Source organism: Paramormyrops kingsleyae, chromosome 23 (assembly GCF_048594095.1).
Source record: "Paramormyrops kingsleyae isolate MSU_618 chromosome 23, PKINGS_0.4, whole genome shotgun sequence".
Classification (NCBI taxonomy): domain Eukaryota; kingdom Metazoa; phylum Chordata; class Actinopteri; order Osteoglossiformes; family Mormyridae; genus Paramormyrops; species Paramormyrops kingsleyae.
In genome coordinates this window covers 13,773,699-13,795,891 of record NC_132819.1, presented here as the reverse complement: position 1 = coordinate 13,795,891, position 22,193 = coordinate 13,773,699, and the positions used below count along the sequence as shown (strand labels likewise).

Below are 22,193 nucleotides of genomic sequence, written 5' to 3'. Positions count from 1 at the left end.
AGAGCATTTAGTGACTTAAAAAACAAGTTTTTTTCCTCTTTTTAAAGACTGAATTAAAATAATAATGCACCTAATATATCATAAAGTAGCAGTCATCCAAAGACAGGATAAATATTCCCTGGTTCTAAAATCAAAGATAATTAAGTGGAACCCAGCCCAGAGTGCATTGCGTTTGTAAGTCTATAATGAAAATAGCAGCCTGGATACCACACTAAAATATCCATCCATTCTTCTTCTGAAACCACTTCACCTATTCAGGGTCACAGGGGGTCTGGAAACTATGGGCACAAGGCAGGGAGCAACCCAGGATGAGGCGCCATCCCATCGCAGCGCGCACTGACACACCATTCGCTCACACATGCATACTTATGGGCAATTTGGTAACTCCCATTAACTTCAGCATGTTTTTGGCCTGTGGGGGGGGAAACTGGAGAGGAAACCCCACGATGACACGGGGAGAACATGCAAACATACATGGTGCAATGGTGGAAACTCAAACCCAGGTCCCAGAGGTACAGTATGACACGACAGTGCAAACCACTGCATCACCATGCTACCTCACTGCATTAAAATATGTACAGTAAAATTAGAATAACTTTATAGTGAAATTTACAGAAAAAAGAACCCTCAGGGGATATAGTATTAAACACGCTATTAAAACAGATCACTTAGTCGTGTGATTGTGTTGTATGCTTATGAGCCGAAACAGAGCAAAGAATGACAGATAAACCCCTGCTTAAATTAAAGAAGTCAAATACACCCTGTTGAATGAATCAAAAATTCATGAGTTTATGAACTCATGATTAAAAGAGTACCTTCTGTGTCATCTGTAAATTAAGTTGATAACACACACTGTGATGAAATAGGCAATACACAAACAAAAAAAGCTGCTGGAATAATAATGTGGCTCTTGGAGAGGTGATAACCTTTTAGCTGATTATTTCAATTAGGGTACACAGCTGGAGGAAGAAATTCATTCAACATTTTATTTATTTATTTTACCAGCCTAGGTGAGGAGAAATGACTAACAGTACAGTGGGGAAGCTAGTGGGTTAGATCTGTAGAGGAATCATCTTTGTGCAGGGTTCTCAGAATGACTGTGACCTCAGTACCTTTCCTGGGTGGTTAACTTGGCTTTTAAAATTATGTAAATTCCCATCCATCCATCCATCCATCCATTCATGTATCCATCCATCTATCCGTTAATCTGTTGCCGGGTTCTTCAACTCTGGACCTCGATTCCAAATCCAGGCCTTGTTCTCAGTTCTCCCAGGTAGTTGTTTAATAATTACTGATTCTGATTGGTCAGAGGCTTCACACCTGACTGACATGTAAAGGAAGGCTGGAAAACCAGCAGTGCTCGGACCTCGAGGACCGTGAGTTGAATAACCCTGATCTATTGTGATATTCGTCTAGTCTAATGTTTTTTGTCTATTATCTTTTATGACACTGTTTGGTCTGGGATGAATGGCCATTTTTAATTTTTATGTATGCACTTTTCTTTTCATGCATGTAAATGACAATAAAAGGAATCTGTTCTGATCATACAATCTGATGTGATCAGTCTGCATGCTCTCCCTGTGTTGCGTGAGTTTCCTCATACAGCTTAAAGGCACACAGTTATGTAATGATTGTTACTTTAATGCTTCTTTTGGCTGGTTAACTTGGTGGTTTAAAATGGCTGAAATGCACAGTGTTATGACAAGTCTGCCTGTCCTGATTATTTTTAAATAACAAACTTCAAAAGAGAACCTTTACTCGGTACCTGAATCTGTCCAGTGCTTATTGGTAATAGCTTAATGTTCCAGGCAATACACTTACGACAAATGAAAGAGAAAGCCCTTCTGCTAACAGACAATGCCATAAGGTTAAATAAGTTTCAGTTGTGTGATTACTGAGGCTCACACAAGGTCATTATAAGAATATTTAGTCATAAAGTGGCTGGTATAGATTATTAGATTTTCAAGAATTTGCAAGACATTTGTACCCCGACTTGAAGAATATTTGGAAAACTTTGAGAGTTTTTTTCAATAATGACACGTTCCATCCCCCAGTAGACAGCTCCAAATGTACCGCCATGAACGTCACATTCAATGCAGGGCCTGAATCAAAGGGCAGTTCCTGCCATCTCTCCTGAACTTCCTACGCTCCACATAACGGAACATTTTGAAAAATGGAAACAACCAAGGCTGCAGGATTGTATTTATGACAGGGTTTGAAAGTTCTTTGTAATTGAGTATGAAATCCCTTGAGTTAGTGAATAGCCTGAAACGCCAAACTTATTCATCTGCATTGTGCATTGATATTACGTTTCAAATCCCTTGTCAATGACTTTTGAGCATATTTCTATACATTGATTCCTACTTGAGCAATTAGCTACATTTTTTGCGAGTCATCACATCCATATTTCTATCTTATGCTAATTTATAGTTTCTAAGATTCACTACATCAGTCATTAAATTAGGCATTTTCAAAGAGTGAATTAAGAGGATTAATTTCATTTGCTCATACTCCTATTCTAAGTCCAATCAACTATGGAAGCTTTAAATCTCACAGAAGTTTTGTTCCTTTGTATAAAAAGGATCAGGTCAACTGGGACAAGTAGCAAACTAATAAAAAGTCCCATAGACATGACGTTTTAAGTATTTGTGAAAAAAAAAACCTTCAGAACTAGAATAACAAATTAAATTGTTGACAAACTATGAACAACTGTCCATCCGCTGAAAACCAGTCAACAAAAATGACAATGATGTACCCAACAGAGTGATCCAAGGTTTTTCTCTGATACATGAATGCATATTTGTCATTGTCAAAGCAGTGGTTGCCAAACAGTCGATCACGATCGACAGGTTGATTTTTTATGACATCCCAAGCGGGACTGACCCTCACCCACCCCCCGTCATCTTTTACCCTCAGCACCCGGTAGCTCCCCACATAATTTTCTTTTCTAAAAGTAGCTCTGATATTAAAGGTTGAAGACTGCTGCTTTGAAGTATTTAAGTTGGAAGTCTTACTGAGATCAGATCCCACGTTTGAATCAAAGTTAAGCTTCATATTGTTGCATAGCTGCATTATGGGATTGTACACAGCAATGACCGCGTGGCTCTGTGGGGTTTTGTGGTGTTTGTATCCTTTTCAATCTATCTATCTATCTATCTATCTATCTATCTATCTATCTATCTATCTATCTATCTATCTATCTATCTATCTATCTATCGTGATATCTGTACTGTATTGTAACATTTGTCTATTGTCTATTGTGTGATGAATGATATTTCATTTTTTAATATTTGTTTTCTGTATCTAAATCACAATAAATGAAATCTGTTCTGATCATGAAATATCATCTTATCAGTTTGCATGTTATCCCCATGTTGTGTGAGCTTCCTATTGCCTAAAGACACACAATTAGGATAACCAGTGTCTCTGATTTGCCCTTCATCCACGTGCCCTGAATCCCATCCGGCACCCAACTTTGTCTCCCATGCCATGCGCTGTTCTTCAATTACCGATATTCTATGCGTCTGAGAGTGAAAAGAATGAATGCTTCTAAATGAACTTCATGTTGAAGCAGAGGCTCAGGTTCAGCTTATGAAGGTAGAGGACAGTGTGTCAGGCACACCCTGAACCCCAGCCTCCCCTTAAACAGTTTGCCCACATTCTTTGCGCTTCATTAGCTCCAACAACCAATCCATCCTGCTGCAGCCCACATGGATGTGGTAGAACCAAGGACGGCAGCATTGAGAGAGCCATGCTCTGCAGAATGGTGCAGCCAAGCATGAAATCACCTCTCTTCAGCTTTAAGGGCTTACATGGGTTTTTAATGATGAGTCTGTATCTTTTATATGCCAAATATACTCAATGACTCCATTCTTTTCAATGAATATTTAAAGATATGGGGGATGATGAAACGGTAATAAGATTAATGGGATGTGCAAAGCTTGGTTCAGAGCATTTGCTCACTATAAATTAAGGCTAAATCTACCTTTTAAAAATGCTCCCTGCTCTCCAGAACAAGGCAGAATCAGATTACACATCTCGGAAAAGTGAATCACCAGAGGATTTGTTTGCTTGCTTTGATCTGGATAAGCTGCTGCTGTGGTATTTTATAAAGGCTACAGTAATCATTGTACAACATTTTGTAGCTTAACTGTCAGATTTATAACCTTCAGCCAGATCAAAATATTGTGAATTCTGGGGTCCAATGTCAAAGATGTCTGAAGTAAAACATATTAGAACTGGCATTAAAATTAGGCTTTGGTTGGATTGACCTTGGATGTTGACAACTTTGCCCATCACATGTCATAGTGCAGCTGGGACCTCGCATTATTGAAAGGAAATCAGAATGTACAAAGACACACCCCAATTCTGCTCACCCAAAGGAAGTTCCAATATAAGTTTACAGTGGACCCCCATTCTTGCGATTTCTGTAACCATGGTTTCAGTTATTCAAAGTATACAAGTATACAGAGAGACGAGACATCGTGGCTCCAGTTTTACAGAGTACACAGAACAAAAGGCACATAGAATTATTCATGGTTTACCTTGGTTAAAAAACCTGTAAAATTCCAGAAATAAACGGTTCATAAGATTCAAACCCTGTGAATCACTCTTCTCCCTTTGTCCATATGTCCACACTTCCCTGCAGAACTCTCATCCAGTCTGCATCTAGCATTCTCCCTGATTGCATTTGTTGCCACATTATTGCAGTGTATGGGTTATAAAAATGTATAAAAAGCATGGTTTTCATTGTTCCATCATCCCTTGATACATGATCTTTTTTTCATTGCTCTATTTTCATTTGAGAATTATGTCAAAATGTCAGAATCCCATTCATTCAAGAGTACAGTACTGTACGGTACTGTATAATAATGTACAATGTACCTTCTATCATGGACAACACTGTATTTGGGGGGGAACCAATGTAGTAGTACATGCTTACTTAATGCATTAATTAACCAATAACTATGTGATAGTTATATACTGATCCCATGTTCACTCATCAGTAATATTTCATGCAGAAACTATATTAGTTCATGATTTGTTCTAGAGTAATAAATGAGTTATTTGTGTCCCCAGAAGTACAATGTTACCAATTCACATTATATATGGGGTCCATAGATGGTTCGCTTTTATCTGTAGTTTTGGCCATCGTGGTCATGGATCGTATCATCTGTGGATGGAGTGCATTACTGATTTTTCTAGTAACAGAAAATTTATTTGCCTGACCAATTTCTTTCCATTTCCAGAATTCCAGACTGCTGTAATTTTACTCATTGCGTTAAGTTTAATTTTATTTTCCCTTTTCAGTTTTTCGGTTATCGTGTTATTCACTTGCAGGTTCCAATCATTTTATTTCATCCTACACATATTTCAACTCTTTCTGGAATCATCAAAGAAAAAACATTTTAGCACAGCATTGGAAGCTGGCTCTTTGGCTTTCTGAGGGCTTTGTGATGAGGTGAGCAGTGATCAGGAATACATTTCCCTAGCTTAGCATAGTGCAGGCTTGCTGATTCTATTCCAGTGCACAAAGCAGGCCAATCCATAAATGTAACTGAAGCGAGGCTTGCAAGAATTTTTAGAATTAATGATGAATATAACCAATTAAATCCTTAACTGGATTGTTAAATTGAATATGTCTCACTGAATCATTAACATGCAAACATTTAGAGTGCAGAAGGTTGTTCACTTGACCTGTATTCTCGCCAGGATTTCAGCTTCCGGTGCAGATTCTGGCTGTTTGGAATCCTGACTGTTTATTCCACGTGTTACTTGGATTTGTTTCTGGGTTTGATGTACTGAGGTGGTCTGAGGATTTTAAATGGTCTTGTGGTTAATGCATCTTCACCTACTGTATGTTCTCTAAATGCCGCGTTGGGCCCAATATAGGACAACCCAGATTATACTACCTCTCACTTTTACAGCAACTATTTTTGGAAAAAAGGTGTTTTTTTTATGTAGTTTGAAGGGGAATGTGGCTACATTCCAATGTGCATCCTCACATCCTAAAAACTCCCCCCCCCCCCCCAATTTCTCTCCACCTATAACCATTCAACCATTCACTCTAATTTCTTTAACCCAAAGAGACGTATAAGACTTACACCTACTTTATTGGTACACATGCTTAATTTAAGATAGCACCTCGTCATTCAGCAATGACCGTGATTCTTGTATTTGTTGTTCTTTGCTACAGTATTCAGTTTCCATTTACACTTTAATTAATTCATGAGAAGCAGCAATGAATGTGACTATTTTTCATTTATTTACTCCAGAGTGAAAAAAACATATAACAGTTTTGCCTGACACGGTTTGATCTCTCATCCCTGGGTAAGTAACATTCCCCTAGGGCCCAGTAAAAAAAAAAAAAAAAAAAAAAAAGCACCTTTATTATGTCTAGAACGTGTTGATTGTCTGGGTACATTTTCCCCATGATATACATGATTTGAATAATATCATTTCGTCGTACAATGGGAGAAGATGACTCCAGAGCAAATTCTATTATTTGCGGACACGAGGAGCAAGAAGCAGCAAGTGTAAATGCGGCATCATGCTTCGGGAGGATTTCTCCGCCGCCGAGGTGTTGGCTGATTGTTCCCTTATCGCCGCGGCACAGTCAGCGCACCGCGAGGGGAAGCGGGCGTTCGGCTACGCACGTGACGCATCGGGAGGGATGTGGCGGCGATGTGGCTGCTGCGGGCTGCCCGGCATACGCCTGCCGAAATTGCCTGTATCTGATGGGACAGAAAGCTGTCTTTTCTCCGCGTGAGTAGTCAAAGGGAACTGTTATGCAAATGTGACCTTAAAGAAAGTTGTATTTTTAGACAGATCTTATCGGGCCGGTCGATAACATTTCTGAATTTCTCAGAGTTACGAGTGAGTGCAAATATTTCTTATTCAGTTTATATTTATGTGTCATACAACTAATGTGCTATATACGTACATATACAGGGCTCACAGAAAGTTCTGGGATGTTTAATTCTGTAAAAATCTCCCAAATGTATTGACTTCACAACAAAAGTCCAATGACAAGCAATGTTTAACATATTTGTACATATCTTCCACACAGACATTTCCATCTTCTTAAGTGTCATAATTTTTTTTACTAGTTCAATTCTGTTCTTGTCATTTTTCTGTTAATGGCTGTTGTAGTCATTGGCTCCCAAAGGGAATACTAAACACAAATATTTGGTGTTTTATGTTATTGCAAAGGTGTTACTAATTAAAAAGCACCATGTGTGATTGCTTCTCAATGAACTTTTTAACTCAGAGCATTTCTTTCAGAACTATAATTTGGGTTTCAATTTATTGCTACTGAAATGAATGTTTTACTTAAAAGTTCTGATTATTTCTAATGTGATGCATTTTTTGTAAGTCAATGAATAAAGTGATGATTTTTGTTATAAAACAAAAAAAATGCAATCATTCTAAACCAATGTTACACCTTTATTTGAAATAGCACAGCAGATTAATATATATTTAAATTACTGCGGTATGTCATGCACTGTATGGTTTTCGATTGTAAAAATTCGTCAGGCAATTTTCTGACCATCACTGCCTATTTAATTTCCATTAACCCTTTCTGTCCTGCTGTAGGCTTCTTACAGTGTATCAGCTCCATTCTAACAGTTTCCCTTTGCTAATAGAGACAAAGAAGTTGTAATGAAAGAAATGAGATTTTAAAAACTATCGTGGGTGAGCTTACCATTTCCTGTCAGTGAGATCCTAATCACAATTAACACAGTACGTGTTAAGGCTGTTTCCGATTCATGTCCATTAGGATGGGAAATGCATAGAAAAACAATCATGTCTTGGGCATTTCCTTGCTCTGCTGTGGGTGATTTGACAGCTGAAAGTTTAGGTGCAGAAACCGATTGTCTGGAATGATTTGTCATGGAGAGGTGTTGTCCTCCCATTCAGACAGAGGCTGTCCAGCCTTGTGTCTGTCCCACTGACAGCACTGTCAAGACTCCTTGTCACAGTGCTGCTTAGAGATTGGATCAGTGCACCCTCCATGCTCCTTCGGCTTACCGTGAACACCAGAGGTTCACCCACAGAAGGTTAATCAAACGCCCTGACCCTCTGTGAAGCTGTTTCCCTTTCACCTTGACTTGCGTATCTGATAATACTGGCCCGTACAGTCAAAAATGGCTGTTTAGCATTTTACTTTGTCTGCTTGTCTTTGCTTGACTCAGTTACATATTCATAGGAATGCTTCTGGCATTCGCCAAGCAGAGCAGCTGCATGGTGTGCCCAAGCCTAGCTCAGACCTTCACCAGTAAAGATGTTTCTCTACCATTTAATTATTCGGCTTTTGGCTCAATATTCCAGTTTCCTGCCTCTGAAAGATGTGCTTCCTTTGGCAGTGTCCTTTTGTGTTGTTCCTGTTGCTGTTATTCTAAACTAGGTATGGCGGGGTCGGAGGGGTCACGGAATCTCTGCTACTCCTTGTCCTGCCCCCCACATGTGCCTGTTTGTGTGAATTCCACTCCGTTCAGTCATTAAAACATTCGCTTCTTATGCTGTGTGGAATTTGCATTAGAACATAACACATAATTTGCATAACAGCTTGTTTATTATGTAGCTCAAGAGCATATGACACGGTATAAAAAATGATACATATATTTTTTAACAGATGGATCTTCACATTGGAGACATGGCTTGCAAAGAGAAAAACATTTTATGTCATTTTCAAACTTTCTTATGTTCAATTGCTATTACAGTGCTGTGGGAGAGTTATCTATATGTTTTGCACTGAGTTGCAATAGTTGATGCAATAGAAAGTCTTTACTAATCTAATCTGCTAATCTTCGGCCCTAGAGACTTTCAGATACTTTTGTTTCCAGGTCCATCTGGCAGCAATGAGATCAGTAGTGGAAAGATAATGTGGAATATAATGAAATTTGGAAATTTATTATCCTTCTCTGACTTGCAAATAAAAAATTCATGTTTGTTTAGATTGTAATATTCATACTTTGTTACTATGCAAAATGCTGCATGTGGTCATGAGGTTCACCACAGGGCATTAAACAGGATTATTTCTAAGTATTAGTATGTTTGTCTCTAGGTTGTCCATATATATCCATATACAGTATATCCAGTCAAAACTAATATCATCAGTTCAGGGTACCTACATCTTAGATTGACATCAGCTGCTCATTCATCAATAAGACGTCTGAAGCAGAAAAAAATCATCCAATGTTCTTGATTTAAAAATAAGCCAGTTGAGTATATGGGCAACTATAATTGTTTTTTTCTTTTCCCTTTCTTATTGTTTTCCTTGCTTCCAGGCCTCTTTTTCATTTAATCTGTAATGTGAAGACCGTTTGCATGACTAGCAGGACACCGTTCCTTTCTGCCAGACTCATATTCAGATAGACTTGCCCCTCAACTCCAACCACAATACCAAATATAAGCAGTCCTGCTTCTCTGCCATAAAAAAAACAAACTATTCATAATCCATGTTGATTGTTTTTTCTTAACAATAGGTCAGTTAACAAAAATATCTGACACTTGCCTAATATACTTTCTAGTGTGTGCTTCAAATCTCTCATGACTAGCCTGTTACAGGGTAACCCTCTTAGGGACTACCATTCCACATTTATTTCTTGTCTACCACTTAGACACGGGCCATCAAAACCTTTATCACTGAAGCCTTGTGATCACTGAAGATCATTGACATCTCCTGCAGCAAGTTTTTCTTTATGGGTGTGATGGGGGGTGCTTCCTCCTTCATTGACTATTGTAGTCTGAATACCCTTTGTCATTCATCCCCCTAATGAGTTCTCTAAGATCCTCTTAAGTCCTCTAAGATCAACACGAAATGCAACCGGTTGAGTGCCTATGACCTAATCTGCATTTGACAGGGTGATGACCCACAATTTTGAGCATTTAGTAATGCCATTGGAGCTGGCAAATGCCCCTTCTATTTTTCAGGTGTTCATCAACAGTGTTCTTCAGGATATGCTGAATGTCTTTGCTTTCAGATTCCTTGCTGACATTCTGATCTATTTCCTAGATGAGGATTACCATGTAAACATACACGTGAGTGCTTACCAGGAACATGTTCATGTGAAACTGGCGAAGTGTCTTTCACATTACATCAGTCTATTTTCTACACTATATATTTCTTATTTAATAAACAAAGATGGTCCCCAAAAATGTTAAGGTGGTATTAGAATGACCCACCTTAACAAAGGAATACCAATGTTTAGGTTTTGTTAATTTTCACAGACATTTTATTTTTAGATTCAGTTCCATCGCAGCCCTTATGTATCTGATCTGCTGAAAGCTGTGCAGTGTTCTGTAAAATGGTCCCCAAAAGCTCGAAAGTTGTTTGGAGACCTTACATCTGTTTTCATCCTTAAGCATTCTGATCGTACTCAGCCTTTCACAATGCAGGCCAGTGCCTCAGAAATTGGTGCTGGGGCAGCCTTCTCTCAGTTAATTAACAGGTACACTACCAAAACTAAAGAGGTATGCTTAATTCTATTGCCAGTATTCTCGCACAGAGAGATATAATGATATTGGTGGCAAAGATACAGACACCTTTGTCCTGACCTCCCTGTGAGTGATCTAGGATGACTTGACAGTCACCTGCCAGGTCCCTGCACCCACTTCCTGGGCCATCCTGGCCACGGTATCATATCGCCCTTGATTTTATTATAGATTTGTCTTTCTCGAAGCACCACATTGTAATACTCACCATGGTGGATTGATTTTCAAAAGTCTCTCATGTACTTCTGTTGCCTTAGATACTCTCAGCATGGGAACTGGCTCAAGTCCTCTTCCGGCAGGTACTCCATCTATGTCGGATCTTTGAGGGTCCTGTCACTAACAAAGGCCCCCCTTTACTTCCTGTGTACGCATGGCATTTCGAGCATCACAGGTAGCACCCCCATCTGAGTAAAACTGGCATGCAAGTCTGCGCCCCAAGACAGCCGCCTGTGTTTGCTTATAGGCTTGACCAGCCCTGATGCCTATAGGGACTATGGTCTGCATTTCTTTGTGATACTACCCCCAATCCAGTGGTCAGAAGCAATGTTTAAATCAGGAACAGACTGATTTAAATGGTTTAGGTAGATTATATACCTTGTCTGTTCAACCCCTAGGTCAGAGATCCCCAATTTGAGTCCTGGAGGGGAGAGATCCAACACAGTATGCAGATTTCCCTCTTCAAACACACCTACTAAATGTGGTAATTAGTTGATTAAGATGTGTTTGAGCAGGGAAATCTGCAAATTAATCACTGTGTTGGATTCCGGCTCTCCAGGACCGGAGTTGGGGATCCCTGACCTAGAGGTCAAGCCCTTTTCAATGTTTTGGGTTACTAACCTTGTCTGATCCCTCTTGTCCTATCAAGAACCAATACCTTGCCACTGATATTGGCTCCCGCTATATGATCCATTACCTGGTGGATCCCTATTGAGTCAGGGCCAACGTCCCGTACTTGGCAGACTAGGAGAAGTATGTCCTCCAGGAATGTTTTTCAGTCACAGTCCAGGACATTCTGGACCTCGATATTGTCAGTGAGTTTGACTGCCAGTGTCCTGGGAAATCAGCTCTCAGGCCTTGTGGTTGACCTCCTCAGGCTTTCTCCAAAGGGTTGACGGGTGTCACTCCTCTGGGAGGCGGGCTATCATTTCACCATCAGCTACAAACTCGGTTCTGGGTCTGGGTGTTCCAAGAGGGAATGCAAATCTGCAACATCTAGAGGACCAGCAGCAAGCTATAGTGGGTCTATAGGCATCCAGCCACGGAAGCTTTCTGCTCAGATTTGCTTGCATCAGAATCAATCTTTAGTTGTACAGTGGAAACCGCTTATAGTGATGACATCTGATTAATCAGAAATTAATCAATATAAGCGGATGATTATTATAACCGATTTTTTTCTTCTTCTTTGTCTTAGGCAGATTACCATCTAATTAACAATTGTATATTTATTTCATGAATATAAGATGATAAAGATACAAAATACAGTGCAGCTGTTTCAAAAGTTTTCCAAATTATAGTACAGTACAATACTGTACATAAATATTAAATTCAGTTTTATTTATACAATGCATTTTCACAATGTTACATTGTCTCAAAGCCCTTATTGTAATGACTTTTCTTTCCCGTCATGTTTTCTGTGCACGCTGCATTAGCCTCAGGTAGGTAGATAGACGCAGACTGGTCACCGCAAGGCAAAGTAGCGAGATTGAAGTAAAGTTAAAAAAAAGAAAAGAATGACCATAGTTCATTTTCTCCATATGTTGTCATGTTTAAAAAGACCAAAATAAGCACTGTAAGCGCTTTCCACCACGTGTTTGTTCATCAATGACATTTATTTATGGTGGACGCTCCATTTTTTATACACACACACACACACACACACACACACACACACACAATGCCATCCACAATTATTGGCACCCCTTGTAAGGATTTCTAAAAAAGGGTTAGAAGTAGTTTGGTGTTGCAGTGAAAAAATTAGGAAAACCCAACATTTCATTGAAATAAATTTAATCAAAGAAAAACATCAAGAAATAATTATTTTCAACAAAAACACATGTGCCACAATTATTGGCACCCCAGCATTTACTACATTACATTTTGTACAACCTCCCTTTGCCAGTATAACAGCACTGAGTCTTCTTCTATAGCTTTTTATATGGTTGGAGAATACAGAGCAGGGCATCTGAGACCATTCCTCTCTACAGAATCTCTCTAGATCACCCAGGGTCCTAGGCCCTCTCTTGTGAGCTCTCTTCTTCAACTCAGCCCACAGGTTTTCAGTGGGGTTCAGGTCAGGAGACTGAGATGGCCATGGCAGAAGCTTGATTCTGCAGTCAGCTAACCATTTTTGTGTTGATTTGGACATGTGCTTAGGATCATCGTCCTGCTGGAAGATCTAGTGATGGACCAGCTTTAGTTTCCAGGCAGAGGAAACCAAATTTTGGTTTAAGATGTGCTGGTATTTCTTGGAGTCTATAATGCCATATATACCCTAACGAGGTTTCCAGGGCCTATGGAGGGAAAACAGCCCCACAACATCACATACCCTCCACCATACTGTATTTTACATTTGGAATAAGGTTCTTTTCATTACAGCCATCCTTCTTTTTACACCAAACCCACCTTGAATGTACAATGCCAAAAAGCTCAATTTTTGTTTCATCAGACCATAGAACATGGCTCCAGTCAAAGTTGTAGTAGCGTTTCACAAACTCCAGGCACTTACCTGTACGTTTGTGGATAACCTTCCATATAATCTGTTAGCATGAAGGTTTTCAGTTGAGTAGCAATTTTTTATACCCATATCCTTATGGAGGTCAACACGCTTCTCCCTCATTTGGTTTGTGTGTTCTCTTTCTCATGTTGATGGATGACAAAGGGAGTTTGGCCTCTGTGTCACCTCATCTTTGTACCCCAGTTAATCAGGAAGTCATGGATTACAGCTTGAACTTTCCTACCCACTCCAATCAACTCAAATATGTACAATTTACATGGAGAACATGCTTCAGTTACATTGTGTTCACTGTAATTTCCATGGGTGCCAATAATTGTGGCAGATGTATTATTGGTAAAAATAATTATTTCTTGATGATGGATTTCTTTTTCTTTGATTAAATTTATTTCAATGAAAGGTTGGAATTTTCTATTTTTTTTCAGTGTGAAATGAAGCTATTACACCAAAAGGTGGATGTTTTCTAATCCTTTTTACAAATCTTTTCAAGCGATGCCAATAATTGTGTAGGGCACTGTGTGTGTGTGTGTGTGTGTGTGTGTGTGTGTGTGTGTGTGTGTGTGTGTGTGCGAGCGGGTTTACCTATCCTTATGGGGACACAATGTCCCCATAACGTGATAAATATCCGTTTTTTTCCCCCTATGGGGACCGTTTTTGAATAGATGAGTAATACGCATGAAACGTGACATGGGGATGTTAAAATCACACTGTTAATGAAGTACGTCTCTGGAATATTCCAGGCATAGTTTGGAGAGCTTTTCAGATGCATTAACATCAGTTTTATTGCTTGGCCCCGACAGTAAAACATTTAGACGCATAGGAAATGTCATCATCCTAGACAATCAGTGTAAACATTTCTTTCTTCTGTTAAAGGACATTTGTATTCATAACATTAATTGAAAATTCAGGCTTAAATGAACTGTTCTCGATATTTTACTGAGGCGAAGGGTATCCTTGCATGCAAGACTTTTGAGTATATTTGTAGTCCATGATATTGTATTTAACTCATGGCACCCCAAAACGAGGAAGAAACTACCCAGAAAGAATCACTTAAACAGAACACAGTTTCCTTTACCATGCATGTATATCGTTGTACAATATGTTTAAAATACAAATTATATTTTAAAAAAGGCATTAGTTATGACTACATTTATACTATATTTACACGGATAATTACCTCAGATATTGCAATTCAAGATGCTCAAAGGAGACATTTGACACCTTTTTATCAATTATAGCCAGTGATACCGGTAAATATTCATTATTAGAAATGTGAAATTATAAATGTGAAAAAATATCCTTGGATGCCTATATCTAAGAGGTATATCCGGAATGATGTAATATACAAATTCTAAGTAAAAATAATGTAATACTCCTGAAAAATATATATTTTTTTATGAAAAGTTTAGCTACGTACTGATTATCGCTGAATAACACAGTTACTGTGCTTGAAATTCTGTGATTCTCCTTGGGAAAGTCAGTCTGAGATGGGGTTAAAGGGAGACAATGGAGGCTCATTAAACAGTCGCCCTTGACGATGTGGGCACCTTCAAGATCAAATAATGCTAACATAGTTGTAATATGTTTAATTAACATTGTACCTCATAAAATACTAATAATAAAGGGTTATATATCTAATAAAGTGTAATGGTAATATAGGTGTGATATGCATAGAATTGTTTTTCACTACTACTGCTATTATTATTGTAACACTTTGCATGATGGGCAGTAATAATGTAATGGTGCACTCTTAGTTTTGGGTTAATTACATTATTACATACTGATCACTTATTATTAATCAGTCATAACAGTTCATGTCTTTTGGGCAGTTACTATATTTGTCTGATATGATTTCTACTTGAGGGAGTAGCTAAGTTATTTGTGCCCCCTGAAACAAGGTGTTGTAATAATAGAAATAGTGGACTGTCTGTCTGTCTGTCTGTCTGTCTGTCTATCTGACTGACTGTCTGTCTGTCTGTCTATCTGACTGACTGACTGTCTGTCTGTCTATCTGACTGACTGACTGTCTGTCTGTCTGTCTATCTGACTGTCTGTCTGTCTGTCTGTCTGTCTGTCTATCTATCTGACTGACTGACTGTCTGTCTGTCTGTCTGTCTATCTGACTGACTGTCTGTCTGTCTGTCTGTCTGTCTGTCTATCTGACTGACTGACTGTCTGTCTGTCTGTCTGTCTGTCTGTCTATCTGACTGACTGACTGACTGAGAGCCAAGGAAATGCGGGAAAATTGTTAAAATTGTTAAATTGTTGCTCACATTCACTGTGAGATGCTCAGTTCTCGGCACAGTTTAAACAATAACATTCTCACAGATTTGCAGATTTCTTATTGACAAGAAAATATTTGGTGACAGTGGAGTATATATACTGGTGAATCATCTATAGGGAACCACGCACTGCCATGAAATGTGCATGAACTTGCAGATTGCGTCGTCCAGCATGCAGCCATAACGTCAGCCCAAAACTTGTGAACTTGAATATAAAACTACAACTGCTTTAGTAATGGATGTTACTAATGTTTAACCTTGACAAAGTTAAAGGAGAAATACATTAAAATCAGTCACTGAGGCCCAAGGAGGGCTAACGGCCTGTAATTTTCATCTCCTCATTTATGTAGGAGGGTATTGAGTGTATGTATATAATATAAAATAATGTGTTCATATTACTACCTACTATAATACTCATCATTTATTGCTGCCTCTCTACCTGTATTCTGCAGTATGTGCAGGATCACATTCATATTCTGTTCTGGTTTCTAAATATCACAAGCTATTGTGCAGTTTGTCAGCTTGCAGCCTTTCTAACTCTCGCTCTGTATTTTTGACAGTCTACTAAATGTACATATTCTATGCCAGCTAAACAGATTCCTTCCTGAGATAAATCTGCTTTGGCAAACTGCACTAGAGAGGGGGAAAAATCAATATACCTGACTCCATATCTTGTTAAATTGCGGCAATATTGTAAAATAGCATTTGTATCAGCATGCTAACAGACCTATGCTTCATTTTTCACTTTTTTATGGTCAGGACAGTAAATCTGTTAACTTGTGCATATTTCAGTTGAAGCTTCCACATTATCCTCCGATTAATTACTCAATTATATACATAAACGAAAAAGAGCATACCGATTTTGCTTATATTTGGCAAACATCCGGAGAGCCACATTTTTAAGCAATAATATAAATTTAAATATAATGTTAATGACAAGTACTGTCAATATAACCTACCTTGTATTTGTACCCTATTAGCGCTGATACTGAATTGTGTTGACCATTGAAATTTGAATGTTAGAAAAGAAAATATTTAAGGACGTACCTGAAATGCTCAAACCACACCTCATATATTATGGGACAGTTATTTCGTCACCTCTCACTTATCGTACATTTCAGTAGTTGCTGTACTGCCTGTATGTAAATCACTGAGAGAAAAGAATAGAATTTGATATTGAAGACGGATTTGTCTAAAATCTATTCGATTTCTGTTTTTGGAATGAAATTTCAGCATTACTGTCTCCTTGATATAGCACAATTTCTTTATCAATTATTAATCGCATCAGTTTTTTCTTTTTGTATCCTGGGAGCATCTTACGAACTAGACAAAGAAACGGCTTAAGGACAAAATCGCTCGCTGTTAAGAGACGCACATACATGAATTTCACATTGATTGCGGCCTATCGCTAACTCCTAGGAGATTAGCTAAATTACTCTTTCCTTAATTGAGAGCCACACTTAAGTAGTTCCCTGCACTTCTCCATAAGAGATTTAAAATTCCATTAACAGGCATGACAGTGGCGCCGGCAGCTCGAGACAGCGTCTGTCTGATTGGTGTCCAAAATGTAATTCTGTAATTGATGATAAAAAATGAGGCTCTCTCAACAGAATGATTGATGCCAATGACTTTGTAATTACAGAGCCAGACAGCTTAGACGTGGCAGACCTGAAAGTGTTTTTTTTTTTCTTTCCGTAGGATATTTCTTGCCGTTTGGGGGGAAAAAGAAGTAGGAATCATCTAATGCAGGTATTTATCAGTGTACCGTTATGCCGCACAGTGCCAATCAGTTATTGATTCCATTTTAGCATGAAATATCAAGTAGAGGGAAAAAAAAACTCACAGGACACACACACACCCACAGAGTGAACTCCACATATACAGAGTAGAGGGGGGATTTGAACCCTGGAAGTGTGAGGCCCTGGTGAAATATTCGCTTCACAAAAAAAAAATCTAGATTAAAAAAAATAAAAAATTCTTATATTTACATTAAAAATGTATGGTTTTAAATATGAGCTTATATGCATTCTTTGATTGCTTTCTTAAACATGTGAACACAGATCAATCACTGCATGGTTAATTACTCATTTTACCATAATTAATCCTACGGGAGTTACCTTGGTCTGACCACTTATAAATTTTGTTCCGTATATGCAGTATTTAGAACCTTGTGGTGTTCTGCTCTGTAAATTCTTTATTCTGTGGAATTATAATAGATTTATTTTTCTTTTCTGTTCTCCATATTGCTCACGCTCCTGCAATCCATGGTACCCTACGCTTTTTGGTGAAGAGTATGAAATATTTTTTCTTCTTCGTTGTCTTCCAATTTTGCAGAAAATTTGATGAATGTAATCCTTGGTAAGCAGTCAGACGTTAAGCCGTTTACGGAAAGCTGTAAGTGTTTCTTATTTTGTATGCTCGGGTTGGTAAGGATTTGTGGCACAAGAATGAACTAAAAGGCGCCTGGGTTAACCATTTTCTTTTCACTAATGGCTGTTATCCTGTTCCCAGTGTGCCCTAGGAAATTTGCCAGACATTAAGGAGATTCTCGTATACGTTTCACAGATTGCTTCACATGTAAGAAGCACCTGGCTAGACATATCCTTAAACAGTGACCTTTTCCTCACCTCTCTACAGTAGGTAAGTTCAAAATGAACCAAGCATCACTTGGGGTGTTGCCTCAGCATCAATAAAACATTAAATCAGCCATATAGGAATCTGACAGTGCAGTGAAATATTTATCACGGTTTGATGTGGCATTATCAAGAAAGCAAAGTCACTGTAATGGTTTTGACTGCGTGGCCGAGAAGAATATAATGAATAGATTTTACCCCATTTTCTCTTTTTTTTGTTTCTCTTTGAGTGCTTTCTTATGTTTCATCTTCCATGTGGGGAGGGGGGTTTGAAGTTGCATGTATTTCTCCAGAACAGAAATGACCTAGACTCCAATGAATAGTTTAAGTTTTCAAACTTAGAGCTTTGAATAGTTTGCCTGAATGTGCAGCTTACTATTAATATGCAAAATGGGCTGTCGGCCAGCATTTATATTCCTTATTTTGGTGACCGGAGAAAGTTAAGGACTTTTGATGATTATTGCTGCTGTTCCGTCATACAATGCTTGATCCTTAAAGCAGTGAAAGTTGAAAGGTTTTGTATGAATGAGAATAGGAGTGAGCATTCAATTAAGATCTAAATGTAAGAAATGAGACTGCATTAAACTGTCCACCACTAGGGGGATTCAGTCTTTTTCTTCTTCAGTCAGGAATTGGAAAGGAGGGAAAGTAATCATTTAATTATGCCTTTGGATGGAATCTGGATGGCAGACATTTCCTACAAATGTTACTCGTTCTGTCTGGATATCAGGCAACAGAGGAATTGTCAAAACTGTACCAAACAGAAATCGTGTTGTTTGTGGAATAGCAAGAAAAACAAGATTTTCTGAGCATGTTTGCTGTATGACTCATGCTGATTCAATTACGATTAAAAGAAAAACATAAGTATCAAATGTAAAGGTCAGATCTTAATTTGCCCCCGAAGTCACAGCTGCCAAGCGAGTAAGTCACCTCGCCATTCAATGTTTCTCACCTCTGAGGTAAATGAGGGCTCTCTCAGCATGAATTTGAACATTATTCTCTTGTGTCAAACCGTCCTTTATGCTGTCAAAGGCTGCGCGAAGATTTGAAAATAAACTTCATTTTCTGGCTTTCCTGAGGTGCTTGGGGGCAGAAATGCATGACGAAAGCAGGCGGGGAAGGTGAAGCAACATCAGTCTTTGTACCAGCACGTAAATACCAAGAAAATGTTACAAAGCTAACATAGCTAGCTATTGTGACTATAATGAGAAGCAGTATTGTGTATAAATTTAAGCACCAAGAAACAAATAAAGAATAAAATTACACTCTTCCCTGCCTTCTGCCCTTTGTTTGCTAGAAGAGGCTACAGGGACCTGTACCACATAAGAAGCATTGAAGATGGGTGGATAGTTAGCAATTTGATTTCCAACCCATGACCATCTTGCGTGGTACTTTAAAATGACTGTGCACCAGTTTGCATCCATCCATCCATTTTCTGTGCCCGCGTATCCTATCCAGGGTTTCAGAGGTCTGCAGGGTATCCCGGAAGCTGCGGGCGCAAGGCAGGGAATAACCCAGGATGGGGTGCCAACCCATCACAAGGCACAAGGTATGAGACATGCATTAGGATTGTGGATTGTTTACATTATTGTTCATACTATACTATAGCATTTAAAAGACTAGGCAAAGGTTATCCTTTATATAAACTGTAACACTACACATAAGTGAATATGGCTGCAGTTCGTTCACGACCGAATAGGAGTTTCTCTGGGATGGCGTTTCTTATGATGACTTAAATCCCATTGGACCTCAGGATAATTCACAAAAAGACTGAAAGGTGTTTAAGTGTCTCCTGTGCTCATCCATATTCACCTCAGAAAGCACTTAGCTGCATAGCAACCCCCCCTCCCCCCGTCCCAATACAAATAACTTATTAGTTTTGAAGTTCCCTCTAACATTTACATAATTCATATCATTATCTGCTGGCTGGCTTGAATGGTACTGGCAGTTATTAGAGTAGGGTTTGAAATTGGTTTAGGGGGCCAAATGGTTGCGTTTTAATCACTGGAGATGTGCGACGATAGGACCTCTGGGAGGAGGCACTGAAGCAGCCAAAGGGACTTAATGACCAAATCAGGTTAGGTAAATCACCACCTGTGCCTCACTGAGCACAATCATTTTAGTCTAGATCAGGGATTGAATAACCATGTGATTTTTTTTTTCTTTTTTCAGTCTCTGGCTTTTAGAGTGAACACAAATGGGACAATTTTTAATCATTCCGATAATAAACTAAGCTCGCTTTCTCTGCCGTGAACAATCTGATGTACTGAAATGCTGCCAAATATCAATATTCCTTAAAGATTTTAAATCAATATGATTGTGATTTTACAAGGAAATATTCTATTGAATTCTGTTACCTGTGTGGCTGAGTTCAAAGAGCAATATCACTCCAGACAGGCTAAGCAGGTTGTATTGTAGCATTGAAATCTTGACTAATTTCTTCAGTAGTTATAGATTGTTGTATACCAGACCAAACATCATCATGCAAAAATTTTCAGTTCGGAGTTCTTCTTTGCTCCAGTATTCGTGGTTTTTAGGATTTAGTTTCCATTGTTCATTGTGTTCTCTTTTAATTTTTAATTTTTTTTTTTACTGAAAGGAATTCAAAGTAAATCAGTATTTTTATGCTTGAACCAAATGCTGCAATGATCATCATTTCTGAATTTTTCGCTTCGCCAAAAATAAAGGAGTTTTGTCATGTCAAGCTATGTAATCATTTTTTTCTTTGGGCCTTTCTTCAAAGAGGTTCTCATGCTAACTTGAGAGAAGGTGTGTGCAGTTGAATACCTTATTTAAACCTGTCACATCACTCAATAGAAATGATACTGAGTTCTTTAGTGTTCTGCCAGCGAAAAACACCACCGACGATTAATTGCCGCAGACAGCTGTCAGAATGCTAATGGGAAGTATGCTAAAGTTTTGATGCTATGGTTATATTTACACTATCACATCTCACAAAGGGATTATTGGTTTGCTACTTCAGAATGTGCCTCGGGGGCAAACAGGAATGCATTAAGATTCTCTGTCCCTGCAAGCTACACCACATTAATTACAGACCGCAAGACCGCTATTACATTTTTTTCAAAATATATTTACAAGTAAACAGGTGTTTAAGAAATCAAAATAATGATAGAGTGACAGGCTTGAGTTGTTTATTCATAGTGCTGAGATTTGCCATTGGGTAATAAATAGTATGATGTTTAACATGTAAAAAATAATAGTTATTTTCACTTGGATGCCTACGTATATTTTAGAAATTGCTGCACTGGTTGTCTCAATACTCATAGAGAAAGTGCACTATATGGTTATTAAAATAAACCATTAATAAATCCTCATGTCAGGACTAGTAATACCTAGTTTCCAAGAATCCATCCATTGCAGAAATTCTTTCATACAATTCCGCAAGGATAAATACACTATACAGACAAAAGTATTGGGGCAGACCTCTTAATCAATGAATTCAGGTGTTTCATTCAGACTCATTACCACAGGTACACTATATGGCCAAAAGTATTGGGACGCTTACCTTTACACACACATGAACTTTAACGACATCCCATTCTTAATATATAGGCTTTAATATGGAATTGCTTTATAGCTGTGACAGCTTCAACTATTCTGGGACGGCTTCCACAAGGTGTATGAGTGTGTATATGGGAATTTTTGACCATTCTTCCAGGAGAGCATTTGCGAGGTCAGGTACTGATATTGGACTAGAAGGCCTGGCTCACACTTTCCGCTCTAATTCATCCCAAAGGTGTTCTGTCGGGTTGAGGTCAGGGCTCTATGCAGGCCAGTCAAGTTCCTCCACACCAGACTTGTTCATCCATGTCCTTATGGACCTTGCTTTGTGCACTGGTGCACAGTCATGTTGGAGCAGGAAGGGGCCATCGCCAAACTGTTCCCACAAAGTTGGGAGCATGAAATTGTCTAAAATGGCTTTGAATGTTGGAACATTAAGAGTTCCTTTCACTGGAACTAAGGGGCCAAGACCAACCGCTGAAAAACAACCTCACACCATAATCCCCCTTCCAAACTTTACACTTGGCA

At 38.6% G+C, this 22,193-nt stretch overlaps 1 long non-coding RNA gene across 1 annotated transcript; it reads left to right on the top strand.

Moving 5' to 3' along the window:
- Positions 1-6,648: 6,648 nt before the first annotated feature.
- Positions 6,649-19,528, top strand: LOC111843833 (uncharacterized). The gene is made up of 5 exons (XR_002838257.1): positions 6,649-6,765; positions 17,209-17,259; positions 17,801-17,868; positions 18,022-18,150; positions 19,223-19,528. It is a non-coding gene; the product is annotated as an uncharacterized lncRNA (long non-coding RNA).
- The last annotated feature ends 2,665 nt before the right edge of the window (positions 19,529-22,193 follow it).